The sequence below is a fragment of the Canis lupus genome, chromosome 3 (genome assembly GCF_011100685.1).
Source record: "Canis lupus familiaris isolate Mischka breed German Shepherd chromosome 3, alternate assembly UU_Cfam_GSD_1.0, whole genome shotgun sequence".
In the NCBI taxonomy this organism is placed as follows: Eukaryota; Metazoa; Chordata; class Mammalia; order Carnivora; family Canidae; genus Canis; species Canis lupus.
Window position 1 is genome coordinate 68,856,330 of NC_049224.1, and position 24,758 is coordinate 68,881,087.

General features: G+C 46.8%; 1 protein-coding gene and 1 long non-coding RNA gene across 2 annotated transcripts in view; one reads left to right on the plus strand and one right to left on the minus strand.

Moving 5' to 3' along the window:
• Window positions 1-561: 561 nt before the first annotated feature.
• On the minus strand, window positions 562-4,228 carry LOC119870841. The gene is made up of 4 exons (XR_005356409.1): window positions 3,211-4,228; window positions 2,205-2,332; window positions 1,543-1,651; window positions 562-920 (listed from the first exon to the last, which is right to left on the minus strand). It is a non-coding gene; the product is annotated as an uncharacterized LOC119870841 (long non-coding RNA).
• Window positions 4,229-8,294: 4,066 nt separating this feature from the next.
• HS3ST1 (heparan sulfate-glucosamine 3-sulfotransferase 1) overlaps window positions 8,295-24,758 on the plus strand; it is a 30,374-nt gene continuing 13,910 nt past the window's right edge. The window contains exon 1 of the mRNA XM_038533377.1: window positions 8,295-8,442. The gene's annotated coding sequence lies outside the window, so the exon portion shown is untranslated. The remainder of the gene's footprint in view (window positions 8,443-24,758) is intronic.

Genomic DNA, 24,758 nt, shown 5'->3' on the forward strand with positions numbered 1-24,758 from the left:
GAGGTCATTGTTCTGTCTCTATTTGGGTGCATGATGGAAGAAAAAGTGTGGAGAATTTCTACATGCCCCGCATGAATGGCATGTCCCACCTGTGAGGGGACTAGAGCTGGCCTAATCAGAGGTAGAATAATGTGCTCCGCACAAGAAACAGCTCCTATTCTCAATTATTCCAAAGAAAATAAGCTAGTTGTTTGATTTTCCATGGGGCCCACTTCTTGCTGTGTTTTGCCAGTTCAACATCACTTGCTTTTCAGGTGAATGCAAGTCAGATCAGGCAATATTAACATTCTGGATAATAGCACCATCTGAATTCAGGGACAGAATGAATATTTTCCATATGCAGCCACTCAGAAAACATTGACCTGCTATGTGCTGCACAGTAGCTGTGTCATCTTACCTACATCTCAATGTACTGCATTCTGCATAAGTACCATTACATTTGTTTGTTTTATTTTTTTTAAAGATTTATTTATTCATTGGAAAGAGAGAGAGAGAGTTAAGTGGGGAGTTGGGAGAGGGAGAGAGTCCTCAAGCAGGCTCCCTACTGAGTGCAGAGCCCCTGCCAGGCTGGATCCCAGAGCCGTGAGATCACAACCTGAGCAGAAACCAAGAGTCTGATGCTTAACCAACTGAGCCACCCAGTCACCCCACATTTGTTTGTTTTATAAAGAAAGAAATGAGTTCAGAGCAGACACACAAATGGACTGGACTGGCAGAGGTTTGTACTCAGCTTTGCCTGAACCCAAAGCTTTGCTCTTTAGAACTGGCCTTCTTTGTGCCCCTGTGATTTTTCAGGCAACAATGAGTTTTAGGGCAGATGTTGTCTGTTCACAAGAAGAATTGTTCCCTTAAAGGCCCCGTAATCCAGAGGTCATTCAGGTGCTTAGGAAAGGAGATGGGGTTTGCTGTATTTCTTCTTTCTAAGAAAGAAAGGACAGGACATCTGACTTAGTTCCTTTTTGTAATAACAATGGATATGGCTTCAGTGTGTACTATGTGGAAAGTGGTTTACAGTTAACAAGAGAAGAGTGTCTTCATTTCCCCCCCTTTAGCGAGCAAGAAATGGAAGCTAAGTAACTTGGGTGAAATCACAGAGCTAATATTTCAGAACCCCAGCAACATGATTCTGGAACCTGCCCTCTTGGGATTTGTGATATCTACTGAATTCTGGGGAGGTTCATTCACATTCTTTTTCTAAGTATGAATAGGGCTAAAAGACAGACTATGAACACAATAGATTTACAACCACCCCAGGAAAGACCATGGCCGTGGTAATAATTAGAGAACAGGACAGGACATAATGAGCTCTGATTTCTGGCAAGGGGTACATGAATCAGCAGCCAGGAAAGAAAGGAATCAAGGGCATTAATCAGTTTTGGGGTTTTAAACTGGCCTCAGAAATGGCACCCCTCTTCCCTGCCCATGCAACAAAGACTAGGATGAATGAGAGCCCAGTAAGTCTGGTCTCACTGATAGAAGTGAAGCTGGAGAATGTAACCATGTGAGAGCCAAAAGGTCAACACCAGAATGGGACGCACTTACCTGGGGAGGGAGAGACAACCCTAGACCAGACCAGATCTCTCCAGCTGGGAGGACACCTAAGGAGCAGTAAAGCCTAGCAGGTTGGATGCTCTCTGCAAGCAGCTTGCTCCTGAGAGGAAGAAGGGCAGAGCTGATGAAGCATCTACAGGTTTTCTCCCCAAGTTTGCCAGTAAGTAAGTCCATCTGTCTCCCTAGGCAGGTAGAGTGTTCCTGCCAAACACTGCCACTTCTAGAAAGAGGGGAATTCATAAAGGCAGGCCAAGGGTACATAAAGAACAAGAGCTGGGAAGGGCATTAGAGCTATCATAGGATACCCAAGACAAATTCTGATTTCCAACTGCATGACGACTGTGTCCAGCTCACTTCTGATCTCCAGGGCTGGCAGAGAGTCAGAGCTATAGAACTCAGTGATGCTGAAATGAATGAGCAGGGACACCAGTGCTGAGGTTGGAGGCACCACGAGAAATTCAGGGCCCCAAGGTGAGATCAAGTATGCTGGGAGCTGCATCTCCATAGCAGCTTTTGTTTTTAAGGGCTGATTGAATGTGGGGAGAGAAAAACAATTATACTGAGAACTGAGCTTTTTAAGCTTAGCATTTCATTTTGTCAATTAGTTTACTAAATGCAATTATAACAATACCATGAATACTGGATTTAAATACCTTATGGATAGTTAAATTTCTAGAATGTAAGTACATTTTCAAGGCATGAAGAGGAACTCAGATCTCTGCTTCTTCATTCGGAGATAAAATACAAAATACACTGGAGACCTCTTCCTAGTTGCATAAAGCTAACACATGCAGTAAAAAGAAGAAAGAGAAAATTATATCATGAGATGGAAAGAAAGCATAGAAGGACTTGATTTTGACCTGGTTCTAAATCCAGCATTGCTAGCTCTGAGACCCTCAGGAAGTTATTTAACTTCTCTGCATTCATATGAAAAATAGGGATAAAAAGAGAATGCATTCAAATTGCCTAGCCTAAAGCTAATCAGCAAATGCCATGATTTTTATTTACCTCTACATACCTCTTCCTTGTTTCCCATACTGTTTGATGGGTTTTCCTAACTTTGTACAAGTCAGTCAATTTTATAGCAGTTTACAACAAATAGTGCTACAATAGATTGAGATACGCTAAATTGATCACTTAAAATATGAAAGCCTATATATATTTTAATTTAAGAGTTAAATTGTCTGAGCTTCAAAGCATGCTAGGAAATACTACCATCATAAAGGAGGGGCTCTTATGAGTGTCATTGTAAACCTCTTCATAAGCACAGTATTCCAAAAATCTGGGGAAAGAGAACTCTAGCATCTTTCAAGAGATGCTTGCTTTGGCTGGGTTTTAAATCTGGAATCAAAACAAAGCTTAGAAAAGAGAAGGCAACCCTGTCAGTTTTTAGGGACAATTGGGCCATGCTGGAAAACTTCAGGGGGTACTCCCAGGGGAGAGAGCTGCTAAGAAAGGTATGCTGCTTGACGCTGACAGTGGGGAGGATGTGAGAGTATGATAGTCACAGTCCAAATGCTCCCTGGATCTCCCTAGTGTTCAGAGAATCAGGAGCTCGTGAGAATCATCCGACTGAATTGTAATTTTTCTGTTCATGCATGTCTGTGAGCTCCTTCAGGTAAGGGATTAAATTTTATACTTCTCCATAAATATACCTACCACAGGGCTGCTCTATGGGAAGGACATAGCCAGCACCCAGTCGATGTTTCAATTCAATTGGTGAGGCTGGAGAGAAAGGCCAAGATCTTAATTTTTTAATTTTTTTTTTCCTGAGAGTTGAACTTAACAGCGTCCTTGAATAAGGCCAAAAAGAGAAAATCAGCAAGACCTGCTCATCAAAGCATCGGTCAGCTTTGGTCCCAGCAAACCTAAAATCAAAGGGAGTGTCACAATTTCCCACTGCCCTGAAGGCATTCCAGCACGCACCAGGGCCTGATAATTTGAAAGAGGGGGCCATTTCAGGCTTGCAATATTGCAATTTTTGCAGCACAGATGTGTGTGATCTGGGGCAAGGTTTGACACGGGATCAGAAATAAAAGCAATATGTTATCTAGGACTGTTTATTCAACACAACAAATGGACTGCAGAAAATTGCATTTATCATACCTACTTTATCTGAATCAATTAGGCATTCATTCTATACAATATCGCCATCTGCACAGAGCCAGTCACAGGACCCCAAGGTACTTTCAGGGCCTCTCAAAAATGTTTTAACTTCTTTTAGACCTTTCAAGCCTCAATACATATGGAAATAAATGAGAATAATATATTGGTTTTTATGTCGATGCAGTCATGAAATTTAATTTTTAGTTCATTAATTAATTTTGAAGCCGAGGTCCCACAGAGGTCAAAGTTATAACTCAACCCTGCAACCACACATGCAGAGAATAAATCTAGTGTCATAAAGGGGATAAGCATCCTGTTTTCAAAAAAGCATAACATAATCTACTCATCATAGATGGGTGGATTGTTTTTAAGGATGTAGGTAAAGTTGGGAGCTGGACAGGCTGGGGGAGGGGAGAGGCAGGAGATGGGGGCGGTGAGTCAGAAGGAGTCTTGATCCTACATTTTTTTCTGGATTTGACCCTCATTCTCTCTCTCCCAAGCTGGCTGCTCCAGCTAATTAGCAAATCAAAAGAAATGGAAACAATTCTAGACCTGAGCACAATCAAATTAGCTGGAGTTATTTGAGGATACCATTTTCACACAGCGTAATCATGCTCTCTTTGTTTTGGTCAAATGAGTGAAAATCATCTTTCCAACCCAATGCCCGCCCTCCCCCACCACCTCTTGCCCAGCCAGCTCTCTGGATGGTGGCATCGCATATCTGTTCTCATCAGTTTTGCACACGATCTTTTCTATAAAGACAGGAATGCACAATGTACAATTAGACAACACCTATCAAGCTTCTCATACAACAAGGACTTTTTAAAAATACATCTGACTTTTCAGATGATTCAGCAGTAAGAGCCATTAGTGCACCATCTAAATCAGGACTTGGGAAGTTTATTAAAATTGGATTTTTAACCTGATCCCAATTTCCTCTGCTTATAAAGAATCCCATTGGACTCCTTAATATTCATGCTATTAACCTGAAAGATTCAAACTGTCATTATGAGAGGAAAGACTGTACAAGGTAGGTAGCCCCACAGGCAGGAGTTACAGATAAAATCATAGTGAGCCCAGGCAGGTAGAGGTACTGTGGATCCTGAATATCTTCAGGAGAAGCAGCTCTCTCTTTGTCTCTCTCCTTTTCTCATAAACTCCCTCATCCATGACATATTTGGGGAAAGAAAACAAACAAATAACAAAAGCAAATATAAGCAAACCATTTAATTACAGAGAGCACTGGACTAGGAGTCTAGTTCTTACTAGAATGGTAGCTGCCTTGGATAAATCACCTCTACCCCTAGTGTCCTAATTACTCCCACTCACTCATAACATGACTTTAAACTTCTTGTGCCTAAAATAATAATAATAATAATAATATAAATAAAATAAACTTCTTGTGCCTTTGTTTTCACAAAATGAGGAAATCATATAGGCACCTGGGTGGCTCAGTTGTTTAAGTGTCTGTGTATGTTTGGCTCAGGTCAAGATCCCCAAGTCCTGGGATCAAGCCCTGCATCAGGCTCCCTGCTCAGTGGGAAGTTTACTTCTTCCTCTCTCTCTCTCTCTCTCTCTCCTGCTTCTGCTCTCTCTCTGTTTCACTCATTCTCCCTTTCAAATAAAAAAAAAAATATAATCTTTATTAAAAAGAATAATAATTTCTAAGAGGGTTGGTACAAGGACAAAATGTATATATCCTATAATCCATTTTGCAAGGACCTGGCCCAAAAGCCTTGAATGCAGCCCAGCTGGTATTACTGATTGTTGGTTGAACTCATAGCTCATTTGCTTTTGTTTCCATTTTATTGTCTCAGCCTTCCTCTTCTGCAGAACATAGTTTGTAACTTAACTGATGCCAATGAGTTTCGGTAAAGATGGGTTGTGGGGGTCAGTCTAGGTTCTCCTTGAGATTAGATTCTCTGCTTCTCTAGGGCAGTGCTGGTGTCTTCACTGTCCACCTCTTGCTCAGTACTGGCATAGTGTTGAACACATACTAGGTGCTCAACAAGACTCTGGTATCTTATGATATCAGCAGCATACAGATCATCTATTAAAACCCTCTCGTTTTCCACGTGATGACACCGAGTAAGAGAGTCGTAGGCCACATATGTATGAACAGCAGCCATTCTTCAAGTGGACCACCACCATGTCTCCTGTGAGCCTCCATTCCTACACTGACAGCTCTGAAATGGAAACACATCTGGCCTAATTCAGCAATCCTTGGAAATTGTTACAAACTCTTTTTTTTTTTTTTTTTTTTAGGAGTATACCATGTTTCAGACACCATGCAAGGCTCTGGGGAGACATCATCTATGGCACCCTCAAAGTGTTTCTAATGTAGTGGGGAAGACAAATCTTTAAGCTGATGTTGTCAATACAATATCCGTGTTGTTACAGCAGAGCTGAGTTCTGGTGGCATATAAATGCCCAGTTAGGAAACCTAACTTATGCCCAGAAAAGGTCAGAGGAGGCTGTTGAAGAGAAATGACAAATGTCTTGGCAGAGACATAAAGCTAACTATGGACGAAAGAGCCAAATGATACTTTCTTACTGTCTAAACATAAGAACATTGATCATTGATCAATGAACATTGCTAAAATTAAAAAAAAAATGACAGAAGCTAAAAATGCAGTCCTCAAATTCTTAATCCTTTGCCCCATCTACTTGGAGCTGCTTCCTGCAAGTGAAGCTTAGAGCAGAGACTCAGGGCTGGGGCCTAAGTTCTAGTTTCTTTTCAGGACTCGTAGTAGGGAACTAAGCAGCTCAGTTAACCTGTTTTTGGCTCCCAGCTAACGGAATCACTGCCAGCCTCCCTTTGCATCTGGCAAATGAACAGTGGTCTGTTGCATGGAGTCCATGAAACAGAAGCACTTTGAACTCTCAAGAAAAAGTAATCACACAAACTTACAACATCAAAGCTGCTCCCTATTTTGAAGAACCCATGATCTGCACTGGGCTTAGCTTCTGGTAGGAGCTTAAGGATACCAGTAATTGGCAAGCGTTTATCTCAGACTACCATTTGACCTGCACAACCTCCTACACGATTTTACGCAGCTTCACAGAATGGGGGTGGCGGGGGGGGGGTAGTGGTGGGGGAGTAAAATCACTTTTTTTAAGCTAATATAAATTTAAATGCTGAGACTTTTCAAAATGGGGCTTTAATGTGACTTACAAATTCATATATATATATATTCATATATATCTAAAATACACATATCAATATTAGTCTGGCTCAGAGAAGAAGACAGGGTTACAAAAACCCCTAAAAGCTTATTTTCCAACACAAGTCTTGGTCTTGGCTTCCCAGATGCTATTGGTCTTATCAGATAGCCAGAAAATGCTGGTCATTGCTTAGCTTTCTAAAAGGGCAGTAGGTAACAACACATGAGCAAAGGGGTCGACTTCCTATGGCAACCATTCCATAAATGGCAAAGCATTTTTATACCGAGCAAGATTAATGGCAGATTTCTTTTTTAAAAAGTTAAATGACAAAGTCGAATTCTTCCAAATATTTACCTTCCAATGTTTAAGATATGGAAGATCTACTGAAATCTCACCTAAAGTAAATTACTTTGTTTTTCATTTGGCAATTTTTTTTTTTTCTCTTTCCTTGCTCATTTCCTCCTGTCGGCTGGCCTGCCTAGAAGGGCAGCTTCCTCGGGCTCGGTCGGTAAACGGGGCAGCGGGCAGCGGGCAGCGGGCAGTCGGGCCTCTGTAAGGAGATCCCAACCCCACGCCCCTGGACATCTGAAACCTGAAGTTGAACTACTTGGAGGCTGGTCGAGTTCTCCCCCCAAAACCTCCAGCCACAGGATCGGGGTGGGGGACACCCCCTGCTTCATTTCAGAGCTGACGTTTGCCACCCTGGGGTCTAGCAAAAACCAGAGGCGAACTCTCCGCGCTCTCCCGGTAAATCCGCATCCACTCCGGGGCGCGAAGCTGAAGGGCAGGGCGTGCTCGGTGGCGAGCCCGAGCCGGGGCGCTCGGGACCCCGCTCCCTGCGCGGGGGGTCCGGGCCGGGCGGCCGTGTGCGCTCCGGGGGCCGCTCCGTTGGCCTCCAGGGCGGCGCAGGGGGCACGCGCGCCTAAGGTGGGCCACCTGCGGGGAAGGAACCGGGCGGTGAGGCCGCACGGGCAGGGGCGCAGACCCGGGACCGCGCGGGGCCGGGGAGCGCGGGGGCGGGGGCGGCGGGGCTGGCGCACGGGCCTCGCCTTCCCCAGCAGGGGGTCCGCAGGGGACCCGACCTCCCAGCCTCGCCGCCCAGGCGTCCCCCAGCCCACGACCGGCCCCACGCTCCCGGCCGCGCGGGTCCCCGCCCCCGGAGCAGCGGCGCCGCGGGGCGGGCGGGCCGGGATGCGCTCGTCCGCTACCTGTCGGCGGGAGGCGAGCACCGGGCGCCCGCACGTCGCGCCGGCGGGACTCGGGGCCGCAGCGGAGCGCGCCGGGCAGCAGTGGGCGCTCGCGATCCTCCGCTGCCCTGCGCGCTCTCCCTCAGGGCCCGGCCTCCTCCGTCCCCTCCTCCTGCTCCTGCTCCTCCTCCCGCTCCTCCCCTCGGCGGGACTGCTCGCCTAGCCTCCCGCCTGCACAGTCCCCGGCGCGCCGGCAGCCACCAGACGCCGCCACCGCCGGGTCTCCGCGGGTGCCCGCGCCCCTGCCTCGGCGGGCCGTCCCGAGGCGCCCCGAAGCTCGTCCGCCGGCCGCCGGTGCTCCGCGGCCCTGCCCATGGCTCAGCCCGAGAGCCGACTTCGGGCGCCGGACCGGCTCGACAGCGGCGCGGCTCAGGTGAGTGCAGCGCGCTTGGGGCGGGGGCCAGCCAGCCTGGGGAGTGGCAAGACGGGGGGGGGGCGGGGGGCCCTCACCTGGCGTCTGGGACTTGGAGCGAGCGCAGAGCCCAAGGTGAGTCGGGGCTGGAGCAAGTGGAGTGGATGTTGGGGGAACGAGGAAGGAGAGACCCGGGGTTTCCCATCCTTCTCACCTTCTGCTTGCCTAATAAGCTCTGCAAATCTTGAGGGACTGTTTTCTGTTTTTTCTTTCTTTCTTTTTTCTTTCTTTCTTTTTTTTTTTTTTTTTAATGGACAGACATTCGGGTCTGTGACTTTGTGCATTGGATCCTCTCCCAGCCGGGTCAGGGGGCTCGCTGGTGCCCGCCGCATCTCCCCAGGACGGTGCAGGGCAGCCGGAGCGCCGCGCGCAGCAGAGCCCGGGTACCGCTCCGGCTGGGAACCGGGGCCAGGGATACAGTCAGCAAAAGTCAGTGAGTCGAGAGAGCATCCCGGGGGGGAAAACCGAGGTCTGCTTTGCCTTTGCATTTGGCCAGAGTGGAGGAGAAGGTGGGACACCTCCCGAGGGGCGGGGATGCTCGGGAGGAGAGAGATGAAGGCTACGGGCAGTAGGTCGCCTCTTTTCCGAATGGCAGTTCTACACCGTCCTGCTTTTCATTTTACTTTTTACCTATTGTTTTTTTCCCCTGCGTCTTTCTATTTGGAGCACCTTGGGTGGTGGCGGCAGGTGAGGGTCGGGGGAGGCGTGGCGCCCACCCGCGGAGCGAGCGAGTCGACCCCTCTCGGCCCCAGCGGCGCACTCGCACGCCTGCCGTCTCCAGGTGCGCTCTCCCAGCCGGACGCGGACCGCGCGCTGCTCCCCCTTCTGGCCCCAGCCTGTCCCGGGAGCCGGAGGGCCGGCTTCCAGAGCCGGGGAATAGGATGGAGAAGCGGGGATGCAGGACGCGGGTGCGGGGTGCGCTGGGCTCGGCGGTTGAGTGCCGGCGCTCTGCGCCTCCCAAGTCACCTCCTCCGCCGCCGGGCGCCCGCGCTTCCCCGCGCACCCAGGCCGCTGGCTCGCGAGCGGGGCCGCATCCCTCCTCCACCCTCCACCGTGCAGGACCAGACGTTGCCTCGCGGTGCCTCGCCTCGCGCGCGTCTCGCTCCTCCCCCAGCATTATCCGAGGGCTATTTTTATCCACTACTTGCGAGAAGATGCTTTGGGGAGATTCTGGGGAGGCGACTCCAAATCCACTCTCTTCGCGCTGCGCTCCCAGCAGCGGCACCCTGCTAGCTGGGAGCAGCTGCAAGGAATGACCAAGGGATTGCGGGTGGAGTGTACCGGGTCCTCCTCCCTCGGTCAGCGCTCTCGAAACCCGGCACCGCCCTCGGCTGCGCCGCCCGCCGCTCGCCTGGGCAGCCGGTCCCCCGAGGGGTCCCTAGTGTCCCGGGCTCTTTCCTTGGCCGGCTTCTATGGCTGCAGCCCGGGCGCACGCAGGATCCTTTGGGTCCCAACTCGTGCGTTCTCGCTCTGCAGCCCAATCGCACTTTAAAAGATTGAAATGCAATGATCAGCTTCCACTCAAGGGTTAATTCCAGGAATTCCGTCTTAAAAAGGAGCGGGGTGGGGGGAGGGGGAACTTAACCTAACTTCTGCCTGCCTGTATTTCTAAAGCCCATCCTTTGGCGCTTGGAATTATTCTTGCTTTCGGCGTTTTCAGTAAAGATTGGGTGCAGTTAGAGTAAGTCTGACCTCGAATAAGCCTGACCTCGTGAAATTCCAGGAGGTGGACGCTTCGGCTGCAAATCCGCATCCCCGTGTTACCCTTTTTTATTTCCAGGGCTTACGTTCTTTTATTCCCATAAAATTGAAGAAGGAACGTGTTCAAATGGACCATTGTGTTACATAAGGTTTTCTCCAGCGCTGGGAAGAAAAAGATCAGTTTCTTAAGGAGCCTTTCCGGGCTTCCGTGGGTCCCTCTAACTCTCAGCCGAGTGTGTGTGTGTGTGTGTGGGGGGGGGGATCAACAACTTCGTGACTGCGCACTCACTCCTAAGTCCCAGGAGTTAATTAGGACAGTAGCATTGAGTGAGGGTTGGTGAGGCAGCCTGGTGTAGGATGCACTGCAGCTTTAAGATGGGAATTTTTTTTTTTTTTCCTTTGGGAAACTGGTGAGAAAGTGGTACGTTAAACTTGGATTTGAGATCTGGAAAAGCCCAGGGGTCTTAGTTCTGTCATTGGGAACCCTGGTATGAAGCGATGAATCCTCCAGCTTAAAGAGGTGCTTTGCACAGCGTAGATGTTCAGAACCCTTTCCTGGGACTCCACAAGACAGTAGAGGCTTGTGCTTTTGTTGTCAAAAGAGGAAACTCCTTTGCTGGAAAGGCCTTGAAAGAACTCTTTGAAGGGAAAGCAATGTGGAAGCTTTTCTTACCTGGAATCACCGTTTGGTGGTGACTGGAGGGGCTGGAAACATGGACTGCTTTTCCCTCTGCCAGGGCATCTACCCAGGGTAGCACATACCCACCGTGAGTACTGAGTCTGTTCTCTCTGTTGAGGCTAGAGATTGGTGAGAGCAACACTAAAATATATTGATGTCCTGATGGAGATGATGGAGAAGTCCTGATGAGTCAGGGCTCAGACAGCAGGTTGCAGGGCTTGTCTCCAAGCTAGAGTCCTTGTTCAGAGAGACAGTCTTAGTCTTGGAGGGGGTGAAGGTGAAGCTGGGGAGTGGTAATGTTCTAGCTGCTATGTAGGAAATGCAGGAACTTTTCAGGGGGTCATTGAGTTGTTTCCCACAGCTTTGATCTATCTTCCTTCAACTCCACCAATGACCCAGTGTTTCCCTCTGAAACTGCCCTAAGTGGGGAGGCTGGCGAGCCTGCTAGCTGGATTTGGAGCCAGCTTCTTGCCCTAGACCCGAAGCAAATTATCTTTCCCTCTCTCAGGGAGAAGATCTCTCAAGATTCTTCCTCTGAAAAATAGACTGAAAGGTTATTATGAGAAAGTGAGAAAATGTATGTGAAGAGCATTTCGGCAATTCTAAAACCCTGGTGGAAAATGTTCAGGGCTACTTAACGTGCTTTTCCTATTGGTCTATTTTAATGTTAATTTTAATTACAATTTGTGTATGTCTGCGTGAATCGCATATGCTCAACTTTAAATGGAGAGGATTTCATATAATGGTCCAGTATCTCCTTGTGATCACCTGAAATCCATTAGTGCCAGGCCTCAGTGCTTCTCAGAATGGTTAGTTTCCTGTTTTCAGAATCAGAGTTAAATTTTTTTAGAGTTTTTTTTTTTCTTTTTAACTTCATGGATTTTATATGTCCTAAGTCATATCTATATATCTATATCTATATAACTATATCTATATGGAGGAAGGGCCTTGATGCTGATTAATCAGAAACGGAAGATAGTTGCAGATGAGCGTATCAGTTGGGGAAAAGTGATACATGATCAGTTCCAGGAGATGACCTGAATCTCCCTTGTCTAAAACTGTCATCAGCATAAAGCACAGGCTCTCATTTTCGGTGGTCCAGATTTGCCCCCAAGACCTAGCTAAGTGCCTAGCCACTTAATAAAGGCTCCATAAGTATTTTTTGAAATGAGTGAATGAATGCTTGAATGGAATCTTCACAGCAACCCTGTGCTGTGCATGGGCAGATGGCATGATTTCTATTTTAAAGATCTGGAATCTGCAGATCAGAAGGAAAGTTAACTGATTCTCTGAAGGTACAAAGGATTCCAGATTGGAGTTCTGGTCTGTCTGTTCTTGTTCTGCTCCGCTGCACTGTTTGCATTGCCTATCCCTCCCCTCATTACCTAAAGTCCTCCTCATCTGTAGTGGACTTCAGCATGTTGGTAGGTGCTCATGGAGGGACTTTTCAAGAAAGCTCATGGAGCTTTCTCTCTCTCCTTATTGTCTCCCCGGGCCCTGAGCCGAGGTCCATAGGATGATCTCACCTGGGACCTGGCATCTTGAGGGACTAGCTAAAGGACACAAGGACAGCTAAGTGTTCATTTACCACCCAGAGTCGTGAATCAAGTGGCGTCAGCAGCAGCATGAATATCTCAGGATTTCCCCGGGGTGCTGTTCCCATGGCATGATCCTGACATGTTCCCTGACACTAACTAAGGTTCCCTTCATTCCTTCTCTTTTAACAAGCCTGGCTTTTCAACTTCTAATCAATTCCTAGAGGTAATCCTTAGTCTTCAAGTAAATTCCTTTTTCTCTTTGAGTTAGCCAGCATTGTAGCCAGCTGATGGACAGCCTCTCCCGATCCATCTTCAGGCCTGCCTCCGGCATGAAGCTTTCTCAGCCTCCTCTACCCACAGGGAATTAAGCTCATAGCATTTTCAGGCCGTTAGAATAATATTTACCGGGCCATAGTTTGTCAATAGTTATGTGGTACCACCAGAGTTCTAGAAAAATGAATACATTATTCTTCCGAGGAATGGCTTGAACATAACAGAAATAGATCCCAGTGGCATCTTTACTTTTTTTCTCCATGTTGCCTGCTTTTTGGTAACTTTCCAGCAGGGGTCGCACACCGAAATGCATTCGGAGGCCAGGCCTGTCACAGCCTGAGTGAAAGGGGCCTCAGGACCTGGGCCTGGGCCAGAAGTGTGGCCACTGGAGCTCAGACCCAACCTAGGGTTGCCAGTTGGACCTCCCGCCAAGCCCTGCCACATCTTATTTTCCTTTTTTTTTTTTTTTTCCTCCTAAATGGGCTGTAAGTTCACAATTTTAGATAGAACCTACTGAGTTTTAAGTGCCAGCAGCTAAGTCAATATTTTAAAGTAATATGTGGGCCAAGCAGAACTCTTCAGTAGGTAGGCCTTATATCTGTCCCACAGGCCTCCGGTATATGGCCTCTGGTTTCTGGGGTTAGAAGAGAAATTGGTGGGAATATGAGACTCAGTAATATTAGTTACCTGGAATGTTGGGGCAATGTTGTATAGGGTGTGCTGTGTAGATGGCAATCCAGTGAGTTGACCTTTGTGTTTATGGAGTGTTTGCTTGTGTTGTTTCTGTCCCCTGTTTTAGGAGGCAGTTACAACAATCACATTTAGACCTTTAACATGTGCGTACTGAGTTCCGACCATGGACCAAGGATCCTGCTACTCGCCGGTCATCAGTAGGGGATAACAGATGGAAATCCTTGCCCTTGTACTTGCCTTCTAGAGGACGGGACAGACAAAAGCAAAATAAAGAAGTATGATCTGTCCTACATTAGGTAGTGATGTGCTAAGAGTAAATCAGGGGAAGATCCATCTGAGAATCCAGGGTACCTCAGGCGGGTAGCCAGGGATCTCAGTTCAGTCTCTGACTCAACATATTCAAAGCACAATGTCATTGTCTGACATGAAAGATTTCTGCGTGTTGGAGGTTGAACCCTTGATTATATTCTCGGAGTTGCTATTGTGGGTAAACTCCTGATAGCAGACTGTTCTCTTAATTTTAATGAAATTGACTACTGAGCCCATTTATTGAGTGTCCACCTTGTGCCAGACACTGGATTAAGTGCTGGAATACATTCATGAATGAAACCCATCAAGGACCAGTCCTCAAGGAAATTGTAGACCAGCATGGAAGACATTAATAAATGATGACAACAGAGTAGGTAACTAAGGTGAGCAAGTAGCGTAGGAAGGCTGTCTTTACTGCTGAGTTTGTGATATTCGGCACCTTCTTTTTGTTTTTTTTGGACTATATTTATTGGGATGCCTGGGTGGCTCAGCGGTTGAGCGTTCTGTCTGCCCTCGGCTAAGGGCTCAGGGCATGATCCAGGAGTTCCCAGATCAGGATCCAGTCCCATATCGGGCTCCCCGCAGGGAGCCTGCTTCTCCCTCTGCCTATGTCTCTCTGCCCTTCTCTCAGTGTGTCTCTCATGAAATGACTGTATTTATTTATTCATGAGAATATTTTATTTCATTTATTCATGAAGTATTTTAAAAATTGGTTCTATGTGTGAACCGTACTTATGCCCTTTGAAACCCTGATACACCCTCCCCCAAACTGCCCCAGGCTTTTGGATATTGACTGTCGTCACCATGGTGGCAGTTATGCAGGAAAAAAAAAATAGGTTTTCTCCTTATAGGGAATTTACAGTATGGCAGTCATATAAATTAGCATGTTTTTGCATACAGGTGGGGTGGTAAAGGCCCTGTGCTTGGGCCTCTGCTTGTGGACAGACCTTTCCTGGAGAACACCTCCCTCCAATCACTGTGTTTATTTCTTTCATTGCAATACTTTGTCTCATAGCAGGATTTGTGGCAGTAATGTTTATCTTGCTACTTGTTCCTTCCTCGGCTGACTTGCTTACCCTCTCTGACTCTCCATCAGAATCCCTGCCCCAGGGGAGCAGACATCTGGACCAGCACCAGTGTTTCTCCCACCAGCTTCTAGAACAGTGTGCCTCCTTCCAAGTGGTTACTCAGAAAAGAAACAACAGGCAACGTTTCTTTCTGGGGGAACTAGGGAAGGTTTCATGAGGGAAGAAATATTTAAGGAAAGAGAGAGGCATGGAGAGAAGAGCCAAAAAAGGATGATAAAACAGAGTCAACATTTGTATAGACCCCCCCCCCAAACCCTCACTGAGGCCTCATTGGTCCCCATTAGGGATTCCCTGTGTGGTCAATCCAGGTGAATAACTGGCATCTTTACACCCCCCTCCCACTTCGCTGAACAGATCCTGGCTGTGCAAAAGCACTCTGGCATGCAAAGAATGAAAGAGATTTTAAAAGAATTTTTTAAAAATGGGGGGAAAAGAAGAGAAAAGAATGAAACATCTAATAATTCCTTATTTCTGTTTAGTGTGATAAGTCTGGGCAACTTTTCTCAGATCCTCAGGAGGAGGACGGACGGGAGACCCCAGATCCACAGCCGCGATTCTCCTCCACCTGCAGTGAGCAGATGGCTCAAGGTGGAACTCCTTAAGTCCCTGGAGGACCAGAGGAGCCCATATTTTTATATAAACGAAGAAATATATTTAGATTTAAAACATTCGCATCTCCTTTCATTCGTGGAGAACTTCCATTTCAGCACTTTCCGAGATGCATTTTGTGTCTTGTTGAATTTCCCCTAGAATTCCTGCCGATTAGGTACACCCTGCAGTAAGCTGTTTTATGTAAATGTCTCCACTCCTTAGTTTAGTAAATCAGAGTCCTGTATCAGCAGTTAAATACAGCAGGAGAAAGGTGATTGCAGATGCAGCTGAAATGAAAAGCATGCTCGCCTCGCTGTGCTCAGAAAAATAAATACTCGAGTGGCGAGGAGCGAACGCGGGCTGGCTGCCTCCTCCAGAAAACTCGCTGGCACTTTATTTAAATTACGTCTTACACCAGATTTTTTTTTCCCCCCCAGTGTCCTGGATAGGAAGGAGGGAGAAGGTGACAGGGACAGATTTCTGGGATTAGATTTTGGAGTTCTCCCTGTGGTGGGGAGAGCAAGGCTTTTGAAGTCACATCTGTTTGAATTTGTCATCTCGCCCTTACGGACTGTGTCATCCTGAGATATAGACAATTTTCTGGGCTTCAGTTTTGTCGTCGTTCTAATGAGAATGATAGGAGAGTGCCAATATGCAACGCTTAGCCTAATGCTCAAGAACACGTATGTTCTTGTGTGGCATTGCCAGGTTTTACAACTAAAAATACAGGACATCCAGTTAAATTTGAACTTCAGAGAACCGACACGTAATGTTTTAGCACAGGTGTATCCCAGATTCTAAATATTAAGGGATTATTCCTTGTTGTATGAAATTCAAATCTAACTGAAGGCCCTGCATTTTATTTTTTTATTTAAACATTCCTATTCTTGTGGCGACGGTTCTGAGTGATTACTTTGGTGAAAGTACTGGAACTTTAGGAAGCTGGAACAGGGAGGGCACAGTAATCTTGATGGTGATGTCATCTTGACCTTGGACCAGGGTGTGGTCCAAGGAGAAAAAGGAAGGGTTGTTTTCTCTGGTGAGCTAAGCAACTGATCAAAGCAAGGCAAAAGCTTATTTGTTTGCTCAAAGAAGCAAAAGAACTGTGAGTCCAATGAGGTCTCACAGTGCACTTCGTAAGTGAGACAGATTCTCTCCCAAGGGGTGACAGTGTGCGCCGGATTATTCCCAACACCCTCTGGAAGACAGTCTTTCCACCCCATGAGGTCACCAGGGTAGCGTCTAGTCCACCAATGCAGTGCCTTATTCCACACAAATACTGCTCCGAGCACGTTCCTGTAGGGCTGGGATTGCAACGACGAGGCCCACACAAGGGCTCCATTGAGGCCACTGAAGGAAACTTTGTGCTTTGAAAACCCACACCTGCAAACGCTCCCTCATCCGCTGAATCCAAAGCTAATAAAACTGTTCCGGGGCATTCCAGACTTTCTCCTCCAAGTAGATGACCTCAGGTGATAAATTGAGTCAAAGAGCTCCCCTAAGACCACTGGAGTAGGTTGTTCTGAGGATGGCAGTGAAAATGTTGCGTTTCCATTTTAGGTAATAACCTGGTGGGGAACTAAATTAACAAGGCTTCTGTTGCATGTGGACTTTCCAAAGCAGTTTTAGGCTTTCTTAGGTACTGAGATATTGCTCATGCCCAGATCATTAGTTTCTGTTGCAGAGAACATTACTAAATCCGCATTTAACCCGAGATGCTCACTAGCCATGTGCTTCTGCGCAGCCTGGACCAGAAAGGGGGCAAAATGACACAACAGTTAGCACACAGGCTTCTGCAACTTGAGATCTGGTTAGAATCCACTTTGCCGCTTCTCAGCCACACCGCAGGGGGCGAATTACTTCTCATCGCTAATAAGCCTCCATCTCCACATCTGCAAAATGGGCATAAATTTAAATTGTTGCAGATGATCGTTTAGTGCACATTAAACCAAATGAGTATGGCAAGCATTGCCACAGTGCCTGAATCATGGTTAACATAAAAAGAAAGGCCGTTATTGGGATGTCAGAAGCCAGCCGTAAGCTCTAGATTGCACAGGGTCACGTCAGAGACCAGGATTGATCTCACGCATCATATTCATGGGAGGGCATCTGAGACTTTTGCTCTTTATTTCTCTAAACTTAATTTGTATAATTTAAGCAACACTTATTTCATTTTCTGAGCCAAGAGGTGAAAAACAGGCATGGAGAGAAGGTATAGAAGGGGCTGTTAGGGCAGGCGTGGTAGAGAGAGGAGGGGGATCCCAAGCAAGAGAGAAGGGAAGAAAAGGAACTGGACAAGCTAGGGCAGGGAAACTATTTAAAAAAAAAACAAAAACAAAAACCATAGAGACTTTTAACACTGGGAAACACACTGAGGCTCACTGGAGGGGAGGTGGGTAAGGGATGGAGTAAACTGGGTGATGGACGTTAAGGAGGGCACGTGATGGGATGAGCATTGGGTGTTATACGCAACTGCTGAATCACTGAACACTACATCTGAAACTAAATATGTACTTTATCTGGAGTAATTGAATTTAAATAAAAAAAATAATAATAACCAGAAGAGTTCGAAGAACAGGGAAGGCCAGGACGTGTTGTAAAGAGGCAGTCTTCAGGAGACTTGGTCTAAATCCCCATGGTGTCATTTAAGTACATGCCATCTCCCCACCCTTCCCCAGGGCTTCTCAGGACCCCAACTGAATGCCCATGCCCTTGAGGGAAGGACACAAAGCTGTCTTGGCGAGATGCTGGGCGAGAACAGGGAATGGGATATAAAAAGTGAAGCTCAGGCCTCTCTCCCGATCTGTGACAGCACAAAGTCACAGATAAAGACAAAAGACAAAGGGACCCAGTGCCATCTTGTGGAGGGACTGGCCATGGTGCCTTTCATGGTCCTCTCAACTGCAAGGGGGTTTGTTGCTCTTGGTTTGGTTTTAAATCTGCATTTGTTAAGCATCAGCTCTTCTAAAGAGGGTTTCAGGGCGGCGTCTCTCCTGCCCTGTTACTCCCTGTGAAGTGGTTTCATGCTTTTGATCTCTAAGCCCTGTCTGCACACAGCATAGGAACCGACCATTTCCATGGGGATGGGCCCATCCTCCTCAGTCTTTCTCAAGGGGAGAGCATCCTCTGAAGATCGTGGTGACTCTGGCCACAAGAGGATCCCCCTTGGTCCAGAAGGGAGCTTATTATATGACTTTGGAGGAATGATTTTGTTTTTGCAAACCTTAGTTGCCTTACCTGTTCACTGGATTTGTACTTCCTCACGGGCTTTTGTGGTGAGAATCACATGATGTAATACATGGAAAACACCTGTTTGAGCTAGTACAGACTAAACGTCCATAATGCAGTAGTTCATAGCACCTGTTACCTTTTTGTGCTGGTAAGGCTGATTTTATTTGAAAAGCAGGGAGGTCCTTGAGGATCTAGCTGTGTATCCCTTTCCAGCCTGCTTCCTCCTCCTGGCTGATCCCCCTCCAAGGAGTGAGAGGGCCGTGGTGTTCCCAGGTGGCAGTGGCCCCTCTCATCATCCTGCTCTAACTTAGGAAGTGAGCAAGGTGGGGGGAACTCTCTCCTTTTAATCGGGGAAGGAAATCTTTCTGAAAAGCCTGTGCAAGATTCCCGCGTAGGGGGACGGCTGGGTGGCTCAGTCAAGCACCTGCCTTCTGCTAAGGTCCTAATCTCAGGGTTCTGGGATCAAGCACCAGCTTGGTTGGGCTCCTTGCTCAGTGGGGAGCCTGCTTCTCCCTCTCCCTCTGCCCCTACCCACACCTCCCTCCGCGCTTGTGCACTCTCTCTCAAATAAATAAATACAATCTTAAAAAAAAAAACAAAAAACAGTAGGTTCCATTTGCCAAAAATTTGCTCACAAGCCCACAGGTCAGAATTACAGAAGAGGAAATAGAGGCACACAGTCATTTGAAATGGTGGAAGAGAGCAATTAATTGAATACAGTAACCCCGAAATGGTCTCTCTTGCCTTTGAGCAACTATTACACTCCTGTTCGTACCTTGCAGTCCTTGCAGCAGACGATTGGTCCTGCTCAGTTTCATGACTGAGCTGTCTTCAGCTGAAATACAAATCTTCTATTCTTCTCCTTTCACTTTGATTTTCTTTCCCAGCTTTGTAACTTTTACTATCTTTTGCAATCTGCAGTAGTTCTCTACGTTAATCCCTCCCCATGACCCAAGCAAATTTTGCAAAACCTCATCAGGTCCCTGCCCTAACCCCTGATGTTTAGAACCTAATGTCCTGGATCCCCATGACTTAGGGCATTAGCATTTCAGTGCAGGACCCTTAAACACAGGGAGAGATGTGGGGCTAGCCACGTTGATTCATGGCAGCATCGCCTGGGGTAAGGTAATAATCTCTAAACTTCACGTAGTCTTCATGACTTTTAATTATGCATTTTTATACACTTACCTATTTAATGTTTAATCTGTTTCAGTAGATTAAATTGTAGGAGGCTGGAGATGTTGTCCAGAGCTCCCAAAGCTGGATCAAACCTGAACCTGCCTGGCAGACAGTTGGCATCCAAGAAATGATTAAGGATACCCTGTGTTTCGGAGTTGTGGGGATGAAATGTGGTGATTCCTACAGAGTATTTAATGTGCTCAGTGGATGATCAAAGAAGGCTAGCTTTCCTTTTGTTGTTTTGTTTTTTATAATAAAAGTAGTACAAATTCACCTCCTGCAACATGGCACTCCGGTTCCCATCTTTCAAGCCTCTCCCTTGCTGTTACCTGTTTTACAGGACACCTCACCTTCAGACCACAGCACAGCCACCCCGAGTCCCCTCAATCAGTCAGGATTGTGGACATTCCACCCTGTGTGGTGGGAGTTGTTCCTTCTGTCGTTCTCCCCAGGCTCAGACTATCATTCTCTCAGGCTTGTCTAGGGTGTTGTCCCGATCCACTGCCCCCACTGCGTGATGAATATGCTCCTGGTAGCCCTGTGGACCACCCTAGAGTTGTGCTCTGTTTGAAGGTCAGCATGGCCGTGTGACTTGCTGTGCACAAAGTGAAGTGATGTGTGTCACATCTGGCCCAGAGCTTTGAGAGCCGGCTCATGCCTTGTGCATTTGCTTTTCCCCTCTGACTCGGTGACATGCGCTATTTGAGACAGCAGGTGCTTTGTCTTTCTAGGTCTCTGCGAGACTTCACTGAGCAGAGGCCTGCCACCAACCCACATGCGACAAACAGCTAAGGGAGGAAGTGCTGCTTGAGGAGGGGGTGTTTATCTCGCTTAGCCTAGCGTGGCCTGACTGGGGCCCTGCCTTTTCAGTCGTCCTGGAGCGTGCCTTCCCACACAGGTGACACTGGTGTAATTACTTGCCGGCCCAGCTGCATCCCTCAGGAAAAAGCTTCCCCGGAGGGCAGGACACACCACTGCTTCTAGAGCTGTGCACCCCCTCATGCCGGGTCTGGGATGTCGGTGCAGGATTGCTGAGGGATAGGGGGACCTTCATGGTGAGAAGGGGTGGGAGGGTCTCCTCCGGTGGTAGGGTTGGGAAGTTAAAGTGCCATTATGAGAAATAGAAATAGTTTCTGAGACGAGGCTGGTGTTGCACTTCCTTTCTCTGGAGCTTAGATGGGTGACTATCCTATGTCCCCCACCAGGGAATTAGGGTGTCCGAGAAAATGTTTGCTGGGTAGAGTCACTGCTACCCAGGACCCTGCCTATCTCAGCCATGACCCCAGCACATCCCAGCAGGACCCCAGCCTCATCCAGTCCTGTTCCAGGGACATCTTTACACCTTCAGTCTTGATGCTCGGGCCTGCCTTGCAGGCTTATGATCACCAGCCACTCATCCTTCACCACACAGATTCCTGAAGAAGCAGCAGAAGGGCTGTGGGTTGGCATCGAGCCGCTTGTTAGGATCCTGGTTACACAGGCCACAGGACCTGCTGATTTCAACTCTCCCATGTGTTCACAAGTGCCTTCACCTGCTGCCTTTTCTCACTTGAGTAGTGCTTTATGGTCCTCTGCTAAAGATGGCACAAAGGCTAATTATCTCATAATCGTTGTCCTTTAAAAACATTACATTAAGGGCCACTTTATGCTTTGAATTCTGGCTTTTTCTAATCATTTGCATCTCTCTGCATAGCTATCTACACAACAGAATTTTCTGCTTTCACCGAAGAATGCTCTTTTTCTGATTTGCCAATTGGTGGAATGTTGTTGTTCTTTCTTATGACAATTATTTATTTAAGCAGACTAGTTGTTATAAAACCTAAATTATGGCTATTAGTGTCCTTCTGTTCTTCTCTTCAAGCCAAGGTCATCAAGCTACTGCTGATTGAGCAAATATTATTGAGGTCCTATGTATTAAGGATCGACCTATCCTGTGTCAGATGGGCTAAGGGTTTTTTTTTTTTTTTTTTCCTATAATACCTTATTTAATTCTTATAGCCACTCAGGATGATAGAAAAAGCATTCCCTTTCTTTGGTGGGGGCCCAGAGAGGAAAGTGACTTCTCCATGGGCGAATAACTAAGACAATCCCAGTAGATCTGAACTCACTTGCTTAGATCTTTTGTCACCATTCTCTCATTTCCGTATGTCCTTTTCATAGGCTTTATGTCAGATTTTGATTAAAAGCATTGAACTTGATTTTTGTCCAACCACCAGACCTCAGAATGTTACTCAGGGGTCTCTTCCATGAAGCATGTCCCAAACTACCCTCTTCTTGGCTAATTTTGAAGTTGCTAAAATAGTGTCGATTTCATAACCTCATTGAGTTAGAAGTATTTGTTTCCATATCTCTCCTCCTAGACAGTGGGACCCCTGGGGGCTGAGAGGGGACCCATCTTCTTCCGGTGTCCCTGGTCAATGCTAGGGAGAGGGCCAGCATTCAGGAGGCCTGAGGTCTGTGTCCTGGGCCTAGACTCCTGGGCAGTGTCTGGGGAAAGGAAGAAGGAAGATAGTATTCATAAGAGGAAGTCCCCTTGAAATCCAGTTTTCTAATCCATTTTGGTAACTCACATTATTCAATGTCTTTGTCTCTGTGACTCTAAGCATTTGAAGATGAATTATGGAAAGCCAAAACCAGAAATCTCAGTATGATCCTCAAAGCCTCATTTAATTGGAACCATTTTTCCTTGTCAATCCTACTCCTTTCCCATGACATATTGGACACTAATGAGCCTGCTGGTTTAGGATTGGTACCAATCTGGAGACAAGACCCTCCTGCATGTTCAGACCAGTTGGTGGGGGGGATGAAAGTGGTTGTCAAGGTTAAAAGGCAATGTAGCCTCAGTCACTTTTGTTCTTTTGGCACCCCTGGAAACTCATTGTCTTAGAAACATCCTATGGGCTGGCAGATTGCAGGGCCTCAACATTCGTGTTGGCTTCATTAATGTGTTAATGGCCTTGAGGGATGTTAGAGATCAGGAAGTCTTGAAAACTCAGTTCATCATTGGAGCTGTCACATAGGTGCATACACACATGCCTATAAACATGAACACATAAGTACTCGCAATCACACGTGCACACTCATACAGATTTTGGCCAATAGATTCCTTTTGGGAGGGATTGGCTGGGGTCCCTCATGAGAGAACCCTACTAGGGTCCCTGCAAACTCAACTGACATAGCTCCAAGAAGGAATAATATAGAAAATCCCACGCAGACTCCTGTTTCTCCTTCACTCCCTCCCCAGCTAATAATGCCTTTGTTTTTTCCTTCTGGTTCACCAGGAGTTGGAGAAAGAAGTGCAGTCAATGGAACATGGTAATGCATTCTCACATCATTTTTCATTGATCTTGAAACACAAAAATAAACTATTTCTAAATGTCAGTCTGCTACAGTTCTTTTTAAAATTATTCTATTTATTTATTCATGAGAGACACACAGAGAGAGGCAGAGACACAGGCAGAGGGAGAAGCAGGCTCCCTGTGGGGAGCCCGATGCGAGACTTGATCCCTAGACCCCGGGATCACGACCTGAGCCACAGGCAGACGCTCAACCAGTGAGCTACCCAGGTGTCCCTGCTATAGTTCTTATCTCATGACACATGAATGTGGCCAGATGGTTTTAAGTGTGATGCATGTATGGACATTATTCTGTTGTCTGTGAGTCTTTCTGCCCTGCTAACAAGCAGCCTGGCAGGAGCTCCCTTACAGACCTAACCCCAATGCATTTGCCACACTCTTTGTGCGCCCTTCCCCCCAGTTTCCACCTGACCCCTGCAGTGTTGCATGAGGCATTTGAGGGAAGGGACAGGATGTCAGTTTTGTCTCCAATTCCAGTGCCTGGTACATAGCAAGTCTATTTAGATCTTGGCTCTGCTTTATGGGTATCCTGGATGGACAGATGCTTTGGTTTTCTCAGCATGCTAATATTCTTCAGAGGTTTCTTCTTCCTTTATTTAGAGAGATTCTGAGTATTCTATGTGGTAAGAACCAAGTAGCTGGACTCCTGTGGCAGGCTCTCATCCCTCTTCTGTTGTCCTAAGCAATTCTGCTCACTCATATCTCACTCTAAGCAAGAAAAAACCCTGGGGTAAACTCACTCCATACAGCCGGGAAGGTTTTTAAGTTGACCCTTTAGGGTACAGTAAAGGGAAATCTTAGCACACTACATGCAACCCCTCTGCCCCAACCCCAGGCTGAAGGGCTTCTTATAATTGTATATTTTATTGTCACTGAGAAACATCCCATATAATGCTAGTCATCTTGTTTGGTTCCAGTAATGGCCAAGCATCCTTCATAGATTATCCCCAAATCTAATTGACCCACCTTTTAATCAGGTCTTAAGTTCAATTAATATTCATTGAAGGAACACTGAATATGATCTGAATAGAACCAAAGAAGCAGGTGCAGTTAGGGAGATCCTACTCAGGGGAACCGTCTTTTCCTGCTAGAAGCTCTATTGTTTCCCATTATTCAAAAGACCTCAGCAGTGTAGAAATTTAATATATGTTGCCACCTTTAACCTTTGAAGTGTTAGACTGATGCCAGCACAAGTGATGAAACTATATGGTTTACTTTCATAGTAATCATTTTGTTTGGAGTTTTGCATAATAGTGTCTTGCCATGACAAACAGTTTTGTTTCTTGATTCTCTAAAGCCCTCACATTTTAGGTAGATACAAGAGGGCAGAGGATCTTCGAATTTATGACCTGAGTGTTTCCTGCTGTAAACAAGACTTACAGTAATTCTGCGTCCTTACCAAGGTCACACAGAAATCAGGGAAGAACTTGGGGCAGAACCTTACCTCCAGAAGCCACAGCTCAGCATCCTGTTCACTTGTGTGTATAATGGGCTCTTTTTTTTTTTTTAAGATTTTATTTATTTATTCATGAGAGACATAGAGAGAGAGAGAGGCAGAGACATAGGCAGAGAGAGAAGCAGGCTCCCTGTAAGGAGCCCGATGTGGGTGGGACTCGATCCCAGAACCCTGGGATCACGC